Genomic DNA, 6,000 nt, shown 5'->3' with positions numbered 1-6,000 from the left:
GATAAAGATCAATTGACTTAGAATTTGAATTACATCTGCAAAATTTCTTTAGAATTTTATCTAGGTTAATGTTTGACTGAATAACCAGAGGGAAAACTCTTGGCTATCCATATTAAGAATACTGCCTACCACCCTATAGGACATCAGAAAAGGATGGGGATTATTGAAAAATATCCAGAATTGAAATTGGTTTGAACTCATCTTTGGAAAAACAGGTAAAATTTGGGCATATGGATGCTATTCCAGGTGGGAGAAACAGCATGAAGCAAAGCAGAGAGATTCAGGTAAGGAGTAGGTTTTGTATAGAACAATAGGTAGACTTGTGGACTTTATGATCAGAGGCTTTATGATCTAGTGAAAGTGAGTTTTATAGCTATGTGACTTGAGCAAGTTACTTTAACCTGGTGACTCAATTTGGTTATCAATAAAATGAGGGTAATAGTGGAATATGGCTCAAGATTATTGAAAGTGCTTGGAAGTTTCATAGAGATAGAAAGATAAATAGATACAGACAGAGACAGATAGATATAAATATAGAAAGAAAACTGCTGCTGCTGCTGCTAAGTCACTTCAGTCATGTCCAAATCTGTGAAACCCCATAGATGGCACCAGGCTCCACTGTCCCTGGGATTCTCCAGACAAGAATACGGGAGTTGGTTGCCATTTCCTTCTCCAATGCATGAAAGTGAAAAGTGAAAGTGAAGTCACTCAGTCATGTTTGACTCCTAGCGACCCCATGGACTGCAGCCTACCAGGTTCCTCCATCCATGGGATTTTCCAGGCAAGAGTACTGGAGTGGGATGCCATTGCCTTTTCTGAAGAAAACTTCTAGCTTCTGTTAATGCATACCAGGATTATCATATCTTTTATTACATGGAGCTACATTTTTAATTAACATTCCAGTTTGGAGATTATGGGATACCTGTTGGTGTTTGTTGCTTCTTAGATGTATATTTCACTTTGTAGAGTTTTTAAATTATTATGAACCCCACATTATTCTATATGTCTAGATAATTGGTGAGAACATTAAACTGAATGAAATAAAAATTTGGGGGAGGTAAATATCACCTCTGCCCCTATTCCTTAAATTTGCCACTTATGGTTGACACAGCACTGCTGATTATTATCATTTGAATATAAATTTTCAAATTAGTTAACAGTCCCTAATAGTAGTATCATGCTTTCCAAAGTTACTGAGAAAAATATCATTTGGAACAGGATAAGAAATCTTCATGAACTAAACATAGGTGGATTATACATTTTTACTTATCTATATGATCCACCAATTATCCATTCAAGACAAATGAATACCTACTAGGTGCCAGACACAGTACTTGTGGATTAAAAAGATGGATAAGACATGCTCTCTGCTCTGACAAATCTTTTTCACCAGTGATGAAGTGTCTAGGAAAAGCTGTTTTCCTTTATTCGCACAACTGCTACCACACTCAATATTTCTGACACCAAGTGTCTGGGCTTATCCCTACACCAACCAATTCTTCAACACCAGCTGGGTGTCCTAAAATTCAGTTCAGTTCATTTCTCACACTATCTATATAGAATTGTGGCTTGGTCTATCTGGTGAGCAGCTCCCGTCCAGGAGCCCACCAAGGGACAAAGGATACTGCTATCACACAGGAAATTCCTAGGGTTTTAGCTCTGTGTCAGGAACCAGAGTCAAAGGCCAAATAGTGGGACAAAAGATGCTCTTAGCACTCTTGTCATTTAGAAAATTCCAATGATTTTCAGAGCACTGTTCCAGGAATCAGAGGCAGAGAGCAATATACATGTATTTCCTATATTTTATAGGGAGATATACACGTATGCATGCATGTTGTTGTTGTTTAGTCATTAAGTTGTGTCTGACTCTTTTGTGACCCCATGGCCTATAGCCTGCGAGCCTCCTCTGTTCATGGAATTTCCTAGGCAAGAATACTGGAATGAGTTTCCATTCCTTTCTCCAGGGGATCTTCTCCACCCAGGGATCAAAGCTATGTCTCCTGTGTCTCCTGCATTGGCAGGTGGATTCTTTTACTACTGAGCCACCTGTGAAGCCCATATGCAAGCATACATACACACACACACACAAACACACACACAATTAATTATAACAGTCTTGTTAGTTAATAAACATTATTATTATATGTTAGGCATTTTTAGGATATATATTCTGTTAAACCATAGTGTATAGGATCATGTTGAGTAGCTATATGGTACAATGACAAGTTTCTGCTTGTTTATGGATTCATTCATTCCACAATTATTTATTATTTATTATTTGCCAAGCTATGTCACACACTACTAATGCCAAGATGAATAAGGCAACTCCCAAGGAGCTCACTGTCTAGTGAATGTAAAAGATATTCCAAAGAATGTCATGCAGGGGTTATGGTTCTAAATTAGTGATTTGCATCCTTCATGTAAGGATGAGACTCACAGTGTGTTTCCTTGAGAAATGAAGTAAAACCAAAATTATAATTCCTATACTTTAAAAGCACAAAATAGAAAGTTACAGTAAATCTTTCATTGACAAGAATATATATTAAACGAGCATATTTGCCAGCCCTCCTTTGGATTAAGTATAGCCCCTTCTATGGTGACCTTTTAAAATGCAAATGTCCCTGGAGAGTTAATCCATTAAATCAATATCACATTAGTGGCTTTTTTTCCCCTTTGATAGAAGGAGCCCAATGAAGAATGAAGATACAGAGGGTTAGTTATAAGAAGGGAGAGTACTTGGAGAAATTTCAGAAAGTCCATCTACTTTATCCTTTTGCTGAGGTCCTGATGCTACATTTCTATCTTAACTGAATACTTATTTTAAATGGAAGCATGTTACTAAGCAGCACTCAATTTCCTTTGCATATCTTCACTGTACTTCTCAACCCACTTTTATTAAAGACTTAATTCTGCATCTTAGTGGCAAAGTGGCCTATAGGAATATATGTAATACTTTAGCTATAATGCTTTTCTTGCAATTCGGAAAGGAATAAATACATAAACACATATTACTAACTTTTTGAAAAATATCTTAAACAAAAAATTTCACTCCCATCTTAAGTCAGGGTACGTATGTCCTCAGCAGTTGATGCCATTTATGAGCAAATCTTCACAATGATTTCCAATAAAAGATTGTGGAGGCAAAAATCTTTTCATTGGCCTTAAATATACCATGTGCTTTCCTGCTATGTTTTGTTTGGGGACTCAGCTAATCTGCATTATGTACACAAATTTGACCTTCAGCCTAATTTTTCTAAACTAGTTATTATAAAGCCGAAATAAAATATACAACATATCCAGCAAATTTCCCTAACAATTTAAAACATAACTTCATAATGAAACTATTATTTGTCTTCTTCTACAATTGATTTTCATTAAGATTGGAAACAATTGGGTAGCCCTTCCCTTTTCCAGGTGATCTTCCAAACCCAGGGATTGAACACAGGTCTCCCGCATTGCAGGTGGATTCTTTACCAACTGAGCTATTAGGGAAGCCCAATTTTTCTAAACTACTTATTATAAAGCTTAAATAAAATATAGAACATATCCAGCAAATTTCCTTAACAGTTTAAAACACAACCACATAATGAAACTATTGTCTTCTATAATTGATTTCCATTAAGATTATTTTCTTTACAACTTTGTCTTATGGTTTCTCCTTTATTTAGTGAGATATTGCTAAAATATCATTCTCATGCTATATATAGAGAGAGTAAATAATAATAATACTGTTTTGGGGATAGCAAAACCGAAATTCACCAGGCACATTTCCTGATAATGGTAATGAATGACAAAAGAGGTATAACAGTGGTTTGACTACAGCATTTGAGTTTGATTTTTTTTTTTTTTTTTAAGATGTGGCAGGAAAGACGCTATGTATGGCCACCCACTCTCTGGCTCTGGATTGAGTAAATTTATGTCTTTCTTCCTTTTGAGGGAAGGGTTCAGTTCAGTTCAGTTCGGTTCAGTCGCTCAGTCGTGTCTGACTCTTTGCGACGCCGTGAATCGCAGCAAGTCAGTCCTCCCTGTCCATCACCAACTCCCGGAGTTCACTCAGACTCACGTCTATCGAGTCGGTGATGCTATCCAGCCAACTCATCCTCTGTCGTCCCCTTCTCCTCCTGCCCCCAATCCCTCCCAGCATTAGGGTCTTTTCCAATGAGTCAACTCTTCGCATGAGGTGGCCAAAGTACTGGAGTTTCAGCTTCATCATCATTCCCCCCAAAGATATCCCAGGGCAGATCTCCTTTAGAATGGACTGGTTGGATCTCCTTGCAGTCCAAGGGACTCTCAAGAGTCTTCTCCAACACCATAGTTCAAAAGCATCAATTCTTCAGTGCTCAGCTTTCTTCACAGTCCAACTCTCATCCATACATGACCACTGGAAAAACCATAGCCTTGACTAGACGGACCTTTGTTGGCAAAGTAATGTCTCTGCTTTTCAAAATGCTAAGTTGGTCATAACTTTTCTTCCAAGGAGTGAGCATCTTTTAATTTCATGGGTGCAATCACCATCTACAGTGATTTTGGAGCCCCAAAAAATGAAGTCTGACACTGTTTCCACTGTTTCCCCATCTATTTCTCATGAAGTGATGGGACCAGATGCCATGATCTTAGTTTTCTGAATGCTGAGCTTTAAGCCAACTTTTTCACTCTCCTCTTTCACTTTCATCAAGAGGCTTTTTAGTTCCTCTTCACTTTCTGCCATAAGGGTGGTATCATCTGCATATCTGAGGTTATTGATATTTAATTCCAGCTTGTGCTTCCTCCAGTCCAGCATTTCTCATGATGTACTCTGCATAGAAGTTGAATAAGCAGGGAGGGCAGGGGGAGCAGACTAAATGTGCAACAGTGCAGCATTCAGGATCTTATTTCACCCTGACCAAGTATGTAACGAACTCCCCTGCAAAGGAGCATGAATTCTTAACCACTAGACCATCAGGGAAGTCCACCGGAGGCTGTTTAAAATCAATTACATTTCTGTTTCCAATCATGACCATGGACTTGAGTAAGCTATTTAATATACTTGCCTTTATTAGACCTGAAAGTAAAATGATCAAGGATGGAAATATTGCATATATCCTGTGTGTACACATATTTCTATGTCTCAATTTTATTCTATTTTAATAATTTTATATTAAAGTTTATAATTTAATGTAGCAATACAACCTCCTTAATATTCATCTAAGGTATGCTGCTGCTGCTAAGTCACTTCAGTTGTGTCCGACTCTGTGTGACCCCATAGATGGCAGCCCACCAGGTTCCCCCATCCCTGGGATTCTCCAGGCAAGAACACTGGAGTGGGTTGCCATTTCCTTCTCCAATGCATGAAAGTGAAAAGTGAAAGGGAAGTTGCTCAGTCATGTCCAACACTTAGCGACCCCATGGACTGCAGCTCACCAGGCTCCTCCACCCATGGGATTTTCCAGGAAAGAGTACTGGAGTGGGGTGCCATTGCCTTCTTCCATCTAAAGTATAAGTGCATGTAATTTGTTACATTATGTATTTTCTTATAATTTTACATAATCTTTTTTTTGGGAAATATAATTTTAAAGTAGTTGAACACACTTTTTATTATTTAGATTTTTAATGATTTCAAGGTAAAGGGAAATGGAGTGAGTCAAAACATATATGAGCCAAGAGAGCTATTGAAGTTCTAGGGGGCTGGGTGATCGGAGCACTATTCCCTCTACTTTTGCATATGCTTGATATTTTCTAAGAAAAGATTCATGTAACTTTAAAAATATTACTTTCAGTAACATAACCTAATTTTTTAAATGTTTAAAGTTTGAATATACTCATGAAGCTAACTATATTTAGCTTCTTAGCAATTATTAGATCCCGTGGGGAAATCACAAGTTTTAATAAGGACTGGAGAGAGAATCGGAGAAGGCAATGGCACCCCATTCCAGTACTCTTGCCTGGAAAATCCTATGGATGGAGGAGCCTGGTGGGCTGCAGTCCATGGGTTCGCTAGGACTTGGACACGACTGAGTGACT

The sequence above is a fragment of the Capricornis sumatraensis genome, chromosome X, assembly GCF_032405125.1.
Source record: "Capricornis sumatraensis isolate serow.1 chromosome X, serow.2, whole genome shotgun sequence".
Classification (NCBI taxonomy): Eukaryota; Metazoa; Chordata; class Mammalia; order Artiodactyla; family Bovidae; genus Capricornis; species Capricornis sumatraensis.
The sequence above is the reverse complement of the archived record's forward strand: the minus strand, read 5'-3'. Positions refer to the sequence as shown.